Here is a 14,396-nt window from a genome sequence, read left to right as displayed (position 1 = left end):
TATCTTGTAGAGAATTTTTGTATCCATTTCCATCAGGGATATGAGCCTGTAATTCTTTTTAGTCAGATCTTTGGTTTTGGAATCAAGGTAACGCTGGCCTCATAGGATGAATTTGGAAGTTTTCCTCCCATTGCTATATTTTAGAACAGGTTGAGAAGAATAAGTATTAACTTTTTCTTTAAATGTTTGGTAGAATCTCCCTGGGAATCTTTCTGGCCCTGGGCTTCTGTTTGTGGGGAGCTTTTCATGACTAACTAAATTTCTTTGCTGGATTTGGGTCCTTTAAAATTTTCTGTTTCTTCCTGTTTCGGTTTTTTGGTAGTTTATATGTTTCTAGGAATTTATCCATTTCTACCAGATTGCCCACTTCGTTGGCATATAATTGCTCATAACATTCTCTTATAATTGTACTGTGGTGTTAGTTGTGATCTGTCCTTTCATTTTATTTATTTGGATACTTTCTCTTCCAAAAGGTCTGGCTAGGAATTTTTCAATTTTATCAATTGTTTCAAAGAACTGTCTCTTAGCTTTGTTGCTCTGTTCTGTGTTTTGTTTTGTTTTTATATCATTTGTTTCTGCTCTAATCTTTAGTATTTCCCTTCTTCTGCTGGTTTTAGGCTGTATATACTGTTTGCTTTCTAACTCCATTAGGTATAAGATTAGGTTGTGTATTTGAGATTTTTCTTGCTTCTTGAAGGCATGTATTGCTTTATACTTCCTTCTTATGACTGCCTTTGCTGTATCCCAAAGGTTTTGGACTGTCATGTTTTCAATTTCATTTGGTTCCATATATATATATATATATATATATATATATATATATATTTTAAATTTCTCCTTTTTCCTGGTTAATCCATTCATTCTTTAGTAGGATGTTCTTCAACCTGGATGTATTTGTGGTCTGTCTGAAGTTTTTCTTGTGGTCAACTTCAAGTTTCATAGCCTTGTGGTCTGAAAATATGCATGTTTTGTAGCACTTGAAGCCTGATTTGTGACCCAGTATGTGATCTGTTCTGAAGAATATACCATGTGCATTCAAAAAGAATGTGTATTCTGTTGCTATAGGAGAAAATGTTTTAAATATATCTATTAAGCCCATCTGGTCCAGTGCATCATTCAAAGCCACTGTTTCCTTGTTGATCTTCTGCTTAGATGATCTGTCTGTTGTTGGAAGTGGGGTGTTAAAGTCCCCTACTGTTATTGTATTATTATCAGTGAGTTTCTTTATGTTTGTTATTAATTGATTTTTATATTTGGGTGCTCCCAATTTGGTGGCATAGATATTTATAATTGTTAGATCTTCTTATTGAATAGATCCCTTTCTTATGATATAGTGCCCTCCTTCATCTTTTATTACAGTCTTTGGTTAAAATCCAGTTTGTCTAATATAAATCTGGCTACTCTGGCTTTCTTTGATAAGCATTAGCATGATAGGTTGTTCTTCACACCATCACTTTCAATCTGGAGGTTTCTTTAGGTCTAAAATTAGTCTCTTGTAAGCAGCATATTGATGGGTCTTGGTTTTTTTTAATCCATTCTGATATCTGTGTCTTTTGATTGGAACATTAAGTCAGTTTACATTCAGAGTGATTATTGATAGATATGAATTTAGTGCCATTGTGTTACCTGTAAAGTTAGTGTTTCTGGAGATTTTCTCTGTTCCTTTCTACTCTTCATCATTTTTGGTCTTTCCTTCCCACTTAAAGGTTCCCCTTTAATATTTCTTACAGGTACAGTTTAGTGGTCACAAGCTCCTTTAATTTTTGTTTTCTGAGAAACTTTATCTCTCCTTCTATACTGAATGACAGCTTTGCTGGATAAAGTATTCTGGGGTGTATATTTTTCCCCTTCAGCATGTTGAATATATCATGTCACTCTCTTCTGGTCTGTCAAGTTTCTATGGATAGATCTGCTGATAACCTAATTTATCTTTCCTGGTAAGTTAAGGATTTCTTTTCTCCTGTAGCTATCAGGATTCTTGCCTTATCACTATATTTTGCAAATTTTGCTATGGTATGTCTTGGTGATGGCGACTTTTGTTGAATTTGATAGGAATTCTCGAAGCCTCTTGGATCTGGATGACTGATTTTTCGCCCCCCAGATTAGGGAATTTTCAGCTATAATTTGTTCAAATAAAACTTCTGCCTCTTTATCCCCCTTCTTTTTCTTCTGGGACTCCTATGATACAAAGGTTTTTATGTTTTATTTAGTCACTAAATTCCCTACATCTACCTTCATGATCCAATACTTTACTTCCCTCTTCTTTTCAGCTTCATTATTTCCATAATTTTATCTTCTATATTACTGATTCATTCCTTGGTTTCATCTATCCTTGTTGTCATTATATTCAGTCAATTTTCTATCTTGGTTTTAGCTTTTTTTTTTTTTCCCCCTTTTGGTCTGACTAGTTCTTAGATCCTTTATCTCTGCAGTAAGGTATTCTTTAGTGTCTTCACTAGTATCTTTATGATTGTTGTTTTAAATTTGTTGTCTTTAAATTTTGCCATAATTTAAAGGCATCTTACTTATAAGAATTCTTAATTCTTTTTTTTAAATGGTTTTAAAAGATTTTATTTATTTATTTGACAGAGAGAGATCACAAGTAGGCAGAGCATCAGGCAGAGAGAGAGAGGAGGAAGCAGCTCCCTGCTGAGCAGAGAGCCTGATATGGGACTCGATCCCAGGACCCTGAGATCATGACCCGACCTGAAGGCAGAGGCTTAACCCACTGAGACACCCAGAATTCTTAATTATAAATAAGAAATTCTTAAATAAGAATTTAAGCCATCTTACTTATATCTGTTTTGATATAAGTAACCTGTGATCTCTTCCTGTTCTTTCTTTTGGAGTGAATCCCTCCATCTTGTCAGTTTGTCTAGGTCATTGCGTGTGTGTGTGTGTATGTGTATATGTGTGTGTTAGGAAACCCTTTATATCCTGCTTCTGAGTAATAGTTATATTATGAAAAGGTCCTACCTTGGGCCTGGTGCTTCAGGAAGTTTTTCAGAGTGTGCACTCTGCTGTTGTGTATTGGCTGCTCTTTCCTTCAGGGCCATCCTCTACAGTTTCTCCTTGCATGCGGTGGGGTATGTTTGAAGTTTGCCCACTGTGTGGTAAGTTGTAGTGAGGTATGTTTTGGTCTGCTTGTTAAAAGAGGCTGGATCCTATTTCCCCTAGAGCTGAAGCTTTGCAACACTCTATGATCACTAGACCTGGTGTGTGGGAGTGGTTTGTGCTTGTCTTCTTGGGAAGGGGCATGCTTCACTGGTTCTCAGGTAGACTTGCAAAGTAAGGATACCCCTGCAGGGTGCAGGGGGTGGAGTTTGGTGTAAGCAGCTCTAGCCTCCACTAGTGGTACTGTAGTACTCAATGAAGCTGTTTAGTCAGATAGGGGGATGGTATCACCCCACTATTTCATCGCCAGACTGGCCACTCTTCAGGAAGCCCTCAGAGAAGAGTGAACAATCTCTTGTCTCATGTGTCCCTGGTTTCTATCAGATTCTTGCCCTTACCCTGTCTGTGTCCAAGCTGTCTGCCTGCCAGTCAACACAGTACTCTTGTTTTATCTCGGGTTCATGGCTGGGTATAAAAACTCAAATTTTAAGGACCCAGCATGGAGTGGACCACATTGATTCTCTGTAAGAGGATGGTTTGTGACAATTTGTCCCAGAAAAGCAATTACACATGATCATGCAGCAGTTCGGAGTTTTTGGTAAATTTACAACAAAAGGCAGGCACCAAGATTTGCTGCCCTCAGCAGGTATCATTGTTCCTATGCTAATAAACAAGACAGTATGTTGTCACCCACCAGCTATTTTGTCCCCAGAGAGGCCATGCCACCTCAAATGCACTCCAGGAAGGGAAATTGTTTCTCCCAGTGAGACCCAAGGGTTTCTCACACCATATTGTCTGCTCGTGGGCCTTCCATGATGTGGCTTCTTTTCTCCTTCTAGTTCTGCAATTAGTTCTCTCAGCATTCAAATCAATTGCTTGGGTATTCAGAATGATTTGATACTTATTTAGCTGTGTTTGAGATATGAAGGAAGCATAGAGTCTCCCTACTGCTCCACCATCTTAACTCCTCCGAAGGTCTCAGTGTTATTTCTCTGTAGGATATTACCAACAATTTTGTATGTAACCTAGTAATCTGATTTTAATATTTGTTTCTAAGTGTATATTATCCACTGCCTCAAAATGCTTTTGAATCCTTATTACTGAATTGAAAAACATATTTGGCTTATGTTTATTCTATATTCTTGTAAAAACCATGATTTTAACTTTTTGAGAACCATACTTAGGCAAGTCTGAAACTTCAGGACTTTTTCAATGATAAATACTTTAATTGAATATAATCTCTCTCTCTCTCTTTTTCTTTTTTTAGAATCAATTTGACTGAGGTGTTTAAGCATCCCCGGGGCTGCCAGACCCCCTAAATGAGTCAGAACTTTGTTTTTCAGGCTTTATAATCACCCAGGTAGACTATATGCCAGCTTCTCTTAAGACAATAGGCTAAACAAAAGAAAGAAACTGTTTTTATTTGCTTTAGAAATAACCACGTATTTTATCAAGACAAAACAACTAATATCTATGAACTGTATTTGTCTGCTGTTGTTGCTGTAATAAATTATTTAGTTGTTTAAAACAACAGAAATTCATTTTCTTGGTGGATCATTACTCCAACATGGGTCTCATTCAATTAAAATCAAGGTGTCAGTAGGGCTGTATTCCTTCTGGAGGTTCTAGAGTAGAATCCATTTCCTTATCTTTTCTAGCTTTCATAGGTCACACACATTCCTTGATTTCTGACTGCTGTCTTCTATCTTCAAAGCCAACAATAGTGGGTCATTTCTTACCACTTTGCATTACTTCTCAAATTCTAACTGACTCTTCTAACTTTAAAGAAATTTGTTTCCATAGTCCTATCTGGATAATCCAAGATAATCTCTTTATTTTAAACTCAGGTGATTAGTAATTTTACCTCCATCTGCATCCTTAATTCTTCTTTGAATGTAATCTCAAAGATTCTGAGACTTCAGACACAGATATCTTTGGTGGGGAGGAGAATTATTCTATCTACCATACTAACTAAAATAGAAGAAGGTTGAATAATTAATTCATACAAAATAAAGGTATTGTAGAAGTGTATTCCTTGGTAAGACAAGATTATAGATTGATTCATTTTTTTCATTTATTCACTCAGAAGCAATGTGTCATAGTAGAAAAGGCTAAAATTTAGTAGTCATGGAGAGGGGAAAAATAGAATTTGCATCTAATTTATTTCTTATAGGTTGTGTAATATTGGGTTTAATTGCTCTTATTATTTTTCTGATTAAAATTTTTAAAAAAAGAATCTGAAAAATAATAAGAGCAATTAAACCCACAATAATTAATATAAAGCACACACCAGGTAACAAAGAAAATTAGTCAACAAATGTCAACTGTAAGCAGTGTATCACAGTGCCTATCCTAAATACATTTTTAGTATGTGGTATTTGTTCATTAATTAAATAGTTTACTTAGTCCTTTATTCTTTCAGAAATTATTTTAAGCTCTTGCTATTACTATGCAGCACTAAAATATGCACAATATATAGCACATGTTACTTCTAAAATATTAAAAACATTGCTTGGTATGACTGAAAAAAAATTAAAGAATTCTAATTTTCAGACAACTGAATTGTTGTGAGGATAGTATTTTATTAGGTCTATTGTGAATTTTTTAAAAAATGAGTTGCCATGGCATCATGAGTCTCCAACTGCTTTATAGTCTTAACACCTCCTACCTTGTATCCATAAATTAGCCTCAGCAAGGACTTTGCAATTTTGTCAGTACTGTCTTTTAAAATCAAGCATTCTTATAACTACTGGTATTATGGATTTACTTGTGTAAAACTAGAACTTATTTTACATGATAGATAAATTACACTTTTTAACATATACTTAATGGTTTACAATGTATATATGTATAACATATATTAAGTTGCTCTAAGTTTTTAAGAGATATGAAACTTTATTTCTTTTCACAATTTATAACTTAAGTAATTTGTATTTCCAAAAGTTGACTCTCTGTCATAGTTGTTCTTTTTTTTTTTTTTTTTTAAAGATTTTATCCATTTATTTGACAGAGGAATCACAAGCAGGCAGAGGCAGGCAGAGAGATTGGGGGAAGCAGGCTTCCTGCTGAGCAGAGAGGCTGATGCGGGGCTCGATCCCAGGACCCTAAGACCATGACCTGAGCCGAAGGCAGAGGCTTAACCCACTGAGCCACCCAGGTGCCCCATAGTTGTTCATTTTTAACATTGAGTAAATGAAGTTTTCTTTTTTATCCTTGCTCAAAGAAAATCTTACAATCTATATGGAAGCTATTTCCCTAAAACTTGATTTCTAAATTTCAGAAAAAAGCCACAACATTTTAGTTTTAGCAATGTTTCTTATTTTATACAAAATGTTCTAAATAATATTATCTGCTTTAAACAGAATATACTTCAAAATTATTTTATCCTTCCTGATGAATGAACAATGGTTTCCTAGGTTTCACTATAGTGCAATATTATTTAGGGGGCCTCTTAAACTCTGCAGAGATATTTTCCTTTATTGAGAAGTTTCCAATTACTGTATCTCTATTGTCTCAAAACCTTTTTGATTTAGTTGAAATAGTGATAGGTTACTATTCAAATAAACAGGGCATCAAATGATCCAATAAGGATTGAGGGGACATAAAGAAATTTACCCAATATTTTGAAGTCCTAATCTGTTCACTTACTATATAAAAATTTTTAAAGATGTATTTATTTTATTTGAAGGAGAGAGAGAGGAAGAACAGGGAGGAACGAAGGGATAGGGAAAGAGAATCTCAAGTAGACTCACTGTTGAGCATGGAGCCCAATGCAAGCTCAATGGCACCACCCTGAAATCATGACCTGAACCAAAAGTCAGAGTTAAGTCAGAGGCTTAACTTTTACTGAGCCACCTAGGTGTCCCATGACATAAAATTTAAATTCAGTATTATCTATTGTTTATGTAAACCTGTCCTACCCTTTAGGAAAGGTATTTGAGATCAACATCAGCATTCCTTGTTGAAACTCTTTATATCTATAAACCATAATTTTTCAATGCATGAGGATCTCCTTAATGGGGCAGGGAATCATTAGGATTTTCATCCCAATGGGTGGGGACTAAGATTAATTGTATTTCCAGGGAACCAATACTAGATTGATTTGGGATTATCTACACAAGTTATATGTTTGGAACATTATGATAAGCAAAACATCCAGTTGTCCCTTTTCTCAAAGGCATTACCTTGCAATAAATGAGGAGGGAAAGGTAGTCATTTCTCTAATTGGCAAATGCCACCTCATTAAGAAGACTCATACATGCAATATTCAGGGATGTGAAATAACTATTCCTAATTGTCTGGAAGAGTGATTACTGATGAGGGGCAATTTTGCATGTAACAGGGAACATTTGACAATATCTGGAGATATATTTTTTGTTTTTTGAAACTGAGGGGGGTTGGCTGTGCTATTGATATTGAGCAGATAGAAACCAGGGATGCTGCTAAACATCTTACAATGGATAGGGTACATAAAGAATGATGATTTAGTCCCAAAAGTCAATAAAGCTGCTTTGGAGAAGCCTTGAGCAAAACAGATTCTAAAGGTTAACATTATTATATTTATGTTCTATTATACCACTCTGATTGTGATACTATGTTTGAATTGACATAGGCAAGACTATATTTAATGCTTCAGATAAGGAATCCAAACCAGAGACTTCAGTAGCCTGAACTAACGATGATGAAGACATGGACAATATTGAGAGATATTGGAGTATAGCACTTAAATATACTTTGTGCTTAATTAGGTGAGGTCAGAGAGTGCATGATATTTGTGAATTTAACAACAGAATAGATGATAGCTAAAGGAGACAGAGATTGCAGAATAAGCAAATTTGGGGGAGAAGATTTTAATAGATTTGAGTTTTAATTATAGATTATCCAAATATCCAATATCCAACTGATCTTATTGAGAATACCCAATAGAATTCAAGTCAGATTTCAGGGATGCCTGGGTGGCTCAGCTGGTTAAGTGTCTGCCTTCTACTCAGGTCATGATCCCAGAGTCCTGGGATCAAGTCTCACATTCAGCTCCCTGCTCAGTAGGGAGCCTACTTCTCTCTCTGCCTGCCACTCCTCCCTGCTTGTGCTGTCTCTCTCTCTCTCTCTCTCTCTCTTTCTCTCTCCCTCTGACAATTCAATAAAATATTAAAAAAAAAAAAAGACTTCAAAACAAAAAGATCGGACATTTATTTAATATATAGCTTGTAATATAATGCCTAGCATACATTATGTGTTCAAGTCTTATTGGATGAAATAATAAACTTAAGAAATATTGTTTTATTCTCCATCCCTCCACCTGGAGGAAACAAACCTGAGATGCCCCACATTTGAAAAACTACTAGTCTTTTGATATTACTTTACCAAAATTTTTCCACCTATTCAACTGTCTCACGTCTGATTATCACTTTATAGCAGCTTCTTTCCCTTTTTGGAGAATCTTTAAATGTATATTTTTGGGTACTTACCATGTTTTATATAACCTTTATTTAATCTTTAGACTAATGCTATCAAGATCACCATATTCCTTGATCTTGAACATGAATCCGTCTGAGTTATGACAGCCATCACTCACACATCAAGGCTGTCACTGGAGCACTTTGTAAAATGACAGTCCTCTAATTGTATGCTAGTTATATGCTTTTTTTTTTTTTTAACAAATTGACTTATAAAGACTTGCAATAACAGAGTAAAGATATTTATTCATAAAAGCAATAAAAATTCTGGAAAATATTCAAAATCATGAGTTTTTAAAGGATTTTATTTATTCATTTGACACAGAAAGACAGAGCAAGAGAGAAGGCACAAGCAGAGGGAGTTGCAGGCAGAGCAAGAGGAAAAAGCAGGCTCCCTGCTGAGCAAGGAGTCCAATGCAGGGCTAGACCCTAAGACCTGGGGATCATGACCTGAGCTGAAGGCAGAGCTTATCCTACTGAGCCACCCAGGCGCCCCTCAAAATCATGTTTTTAAGAAGTCTAGAAATTAACCAAGGGCTTATGGTAATCTGAGAAGTGCTTATCAGAGAAGAACTGCTGAACCTTGTAAGAACAACAGAAATTGTGGCTTCTTAACTTGCTCTATTCACATCTGCTTCTGCCCAAATCCACAATAGCCTGAAATAGCAACAGCCTTGTAATTATGGCAGCTGTGAAAATGAGCAGCCCTGCAGTTAACAAAAAGAGCATACAGGATGGGATCTCCTTAGAAATTTTAACTATTCTTAAATTAGTTAGAATTAACTATTCTTTCCCCATGGAAATGTGTTGTCATTCTTGTCAAAAAATAAGTTAGTTAACTATGGATATGAGAGTGTACATTTTGAATGAATTGGGAATTGTTCTCTTTTGTTTTGGAAGATTTTGTAAGCAACTGGTATTTATTCATTAAAAAGTTTGATAAAATGCACCCAGTGTAGCAACGTTGTCCTGGGTTCTTTGGGAGTAGATTTTAACTGACTTATTCAATCTTTTGATATCTTACAAGTCCTTCAGATCTTTTATTTCTTTTTGAGTTCTTTCCAGGGGTTTCTTTCTTTCTGCAACTGTCCATTTCACTTATTCAATTTGTTAGCTTTCCATTGTTCATAGTACTGCCTTATAAGCCTTTTTTTTTCTTTTTCTTTCTTTAAGGTCAGTAGAGATATCCTTTCCTTCATTATTGATTTTGATAATTTGAACTTTCTCCATTGTTTTCTTGATCGGTCTAAAGTTTTATCAATTTCCCTGATCTTTACAAGGAGATATCTTCAGTTTTATTGATTTTTCTTTTCTTTTCTTTTCTTTTTAAGATTTTATTTATTTATTTGAGAGAGAGAGAAAAAGTGAGAGAGAGCATGAGAGGGGAGAAGGTCAAAAGGAGAAGCAGACTCCCCGTGGAGCTGCAAGCCCAATGAGGGACTCGATTCTGGGACTCCGGAATCACAACCTGAACTGAAGTCAGTGCCTTAACCAAATGAGATACCCAGGCGCCCCAGTTTTATTGATTTTTCTAGTTTCCATTTATTTCCTCTACCATCTTTAACCCCTTATTCAATCTGCTGTTTTAGGTTTGTGTTCTACTTGTCCAGGCTCTTAAGGTGGTAGGTGAGAGTATACATATGAAATATTTTGTTTTGGGTTTTTGTTGTTGTTGTTGTTTTGTTTGTTTGTTTGTTTAGTGTAAGAATTCACAAATGTAAAGTTTTTCTGCTACTGATACTTTAGCTATAACCTGAAGTTTTGGTACATTGTGACATATTTTTCTTCATTATTAATCTTAAACTTCTTTCTGTTAGTGATTTCTAATATATTGGGTTTCAAAATATACTTTGTATGATTAATTTATCAGTCCAGTTTCATGGTAACATACAATTTACTCTGAAAAATATTCCATGGATTCTTGGTAAGAATATACATTCCAGTGTTGGATAAAATATTCTTTATCTGTTTGTTAATAAACTGTGGAAAACATGAAAGTAAGGCTTTGAAATCTTCACTATTACTGCTAAATTGAGTAATTCTTCCTGGAATTCTATCAAATTTTCCATTATGGATACTACTATTTCACTTTTAAAATTTTGGGACACCTAAGTGGCTCAGTCATTAAGTGTCTGCCTTTGGCTCAGGCAGTTTCTGCCTTTGGTCATGATCCTGGGGTCCTGGGATTGAACCCCACATCAGGATCCCAGCTCAGCAGGAAGTCTGCTTCTCCCTCTCCCACTACCCCTGCTTGTCTTCCCTCTCTCACTGTGTCTCTATCTGCCAAATAAATAAATAAGTAAATCTTTAAAAATAAATAAATACATAATAGAATTTTAATTCCACTCCAGTTACATATGGTGTTACATTAGTTTCATGTCTACAGTATAGTGATTCAGCAATTCTATACACCACTCAGTGCTCATCATGATAAGTATATTTAGTCCCTGTCAGCCATTTCCTCCATCTCCCCACTGCTTCTAGTAACCATCAGTTTCGATATATTTAAGAGCCTTTTATTTGTTCCTTTTTGTTGTTGTTCCTTTCTTTTGGTTCTTAAATTGCACGTATGAGTGAATTCATATAGTGTTTATCTTTCTCTGACTAACTTATTCACTTACCATTATACCCACTAGATCCATCCATGTTGCTGTAAATGGCAAGGATTTCATTCCATTTTATGACAGAGTAATATTCTATTGTGTGTGTATGTGTGTGTACACATGTGTATATACATATATACCACATCTTTATCTATTTTATGTATCTAGATCTATTTAAATTTATATATATCACATCTTTATGTATTTATCTATTGATGGAAACTTGTGTTGGTTCCATATTTTTAGCTATTGTAAATTTTGCTATAGTAAACATTGAGATGCATATATCTTTTTGAATTAGTGTTTTCATATTCTTTCAGTAAATATGCAGTAGTATAATTACTGGATCATATTGTAATTCTATTTTTAATTTTTTGAGGGACTTCTGTACTCTCACATTTGTTGCACCGGTTTGCATTCCCACCAACAGTGCATGAGGATTGCTTTTTCTCCACATCCTTTGCAACACTTGTTTTTGTTTGTTTGTTAGTTTTTGTTTTTGTTTTCTATTTTGGTATGATGTGAGATGATGTTTTATCATGGTTTTGATTTGCATTTATCTGATGAGTTGTGATGTTGAGCATCTTTTCATCTGTCTGTTGGCCATTTGGATAGAGAAATGTCTTTTCATGTCTTCTGCCATTTTAAAATTGGGTTATTTGGCTTTTTGGTATTGATTTTTATAAGTTCTTTATATATTTTGGATACCAGCCCTTTATCCAATATGTTATTTGCAAATATCTTCTCCCATTTACTAGCTAATCCTTTAGTGTTATTGACTGTTTCCTTTGATGTGCCAAAAAGTTTTATTTTGATGTAGTCCTAGCAGATTATTTTCACTTTTTTCCCCTTTGCTACAGGAAAAATATCTAGAAAAATGTTGCTATACCTGATGTCAGAGAAATTACTCCCCGTGCTATCTTCTAGGGTTTTTATGGTTTTAGGTTTCATATTCAGTTTTCCCAACACCATTTGTTGAACAGACTGTATTTTTCCCATTATATACTCTTGCCTCCTTTGTCAATGATTAATTGACCATATAATTGTGAATATATTTCTGGACTCTCTATTCTCTTCTGTTGATCTGTGTGTCTGTTTTTATGTCAGTACCATACTGTTTTGATTACTACAGCTTTGTTATATAACTTGAAATCTGGAAATCTGGAAATCTACCTCCAGTTTTGTTCTCTGTTTTCAAGATTGCTTTGGCTATTTGAGATCATTTGTAGTTCCATACAAATTTTAAGATTTGTTCTAGTTCTGTGAAATATGCTATTGGTATTTTAATAAGGATCACTTTAAATCTGTAGATTGCTTTGAATAGTGTGGACATTTTTAACAATATTTATTCTTCTAATCCATAAGCATGGAATATCTTTCCATCTATCTTTTCCACTTCTATTTCCATGTGTCATCTGTAATTTCTTTCATCAATGTTTTACAGTTTTCAGATTTTTCTGATCTTTCTAGAACATATCTTTCACATCCTTGGTAAAGATTATTTCTAGGTATTTTATTCTTTTTGGTACAGTTTTAAGCGGTACTGTTTTCTTAATTTTTCTATTTGCCATTTTACTATTAGTTTACAGATCCAGTGTTTTTCTGCATTCTGATTTCGTATCCTGAGACCTTACTGAATTCATGTATCAGTTCTAGTAATTTGGGGGGGGGGGTCTTCAGGGTTTTGTGTACATAGCATCATGTCATCTGCAAATAGTGAACATTTTACTTCTTCCTTACAACCTGGGATGCATTTTATTTCTTTGTCATGTCTGAATGCTGTGTTTGGACTTCTAGTACTATGTTGAATAAAAGTGATGAAAGACAATGTCCTTGGCTTGTTCCTGATCTTAGGGGAAAAGCTCAGTTTTTCACCATTGACTATTATGTTAGCTGTAGGTTTTCACATATGGCCTTTAATATGTTGAGGCATATCCCCTCCAAACACATTTTATTAAGGGTTTTAAGTCATGAAGTGATGTTGTACTTTTTAAATCCTTTCGCTGCATCTATTGAAATGACCATAGGATTTTTATATTGTCTCTTGTTGATGTGCTATATCATACTGGTTGATTTGCAAATATTGAACCATCCTTGATTGTGGTGAATAACTTTTTTAATGTATTATTGGATTTGGTTTGCTAATATTTTTTTGAAGATTTTTACATCTCTACTCACTAGAGATATTGGCCTATAGTTTTTTTTTTTTTTTTTTTTTTTTTGTGGTGTCTTTATCTGGTTTTGTTATCAAGACAATGCTGACCTCAAGAATGAATTTAGGGTGCCTGGGTGGCTCAGTTGCTTGAGCAACTGCCTTCAGCTCAGGTCATGATTCTGGAGTCCTGAAATCAAGCCCCACATGGGGATCCCTGCTTGGTAGGGAATTTTCTTCTCTCTCTGATTTTTCCCCTCTTGTGCTCGCTCTCTCTCATTTCTCTCTCTCAATAAAGTCTTTAAAAAAATGAATGTATTTAGATGCTTTCCTTCTTCTGCTGTTTTTTGTTTTTGTTGTTGTTCTTTTTTTGTTTGTTTGTTTTTGTTTTTGGAATAGTTTGAGAAGAATAGGTATTAACTCTTCTTTAAATTCCAATGTTAACTGCCCTAATGCTATCTGGCCCTGTCAGGAGGCGAGCGGCCTTGCAAAAATTTCGGATGTTCCTAATATAATTGATATTTGTGAATCAATTACACTGAGACTTGCCATCTGTTAGAACATTTATATCTTGGTATATAAATTCAGTAATTGTCTAGTAACTTCCATTCATTGATGGCTCCCCTTCAATTCACTTACACCAAAAGCAATACTAAGTAGTACTAAAGCTAGAAGTCTAGGAAAATTCCCACTGTGATTAAAAGTATTCTGGCCTACACTTAAGCCTGAAACTTCTTACCTCCCAATAAAGCTTGCCCTGTTCCTAACTTCTTTTCTATGCTCCTTTGGAGGCATAATGCCATGTTTATATTTCCCACCCTTAAAGCCCAGAAATCATCCCGGAAATATTAAGGAGATAAGCATACCTATAAAAGTTCTTAAGATACTCTTAAATTTAGAATAAACAATGGACTATTTATTTGGCTTATCTGAGAATGGGTGTTCCCTTCAGTTCATTAGAGAAGGCTGGGGCAGAGGAAATTTACACAAAGTACCTTGGGCCTTTCAAATCTCCTAGGAAGTGGCCATTCAGGGTACCAGCCCCTCCGACCTCAGCTACTATGGCCAGAT

The sequence above is a fragment of the Mustela nivalis genome (genome assembly GCF_964662115.1).
Source record: "Mustela nivalis genome assembly, chromosome: 15".
In the NCBI taxonomy this organism is placed as follows: Eukaryota; Metazoa; Chordata; class Mammalia; order Carnivora; family Mustelidae; genus Mustela; species Mustela nivalis.
This window is presented reverse-complemented; position numbering follows the sequence as displayed.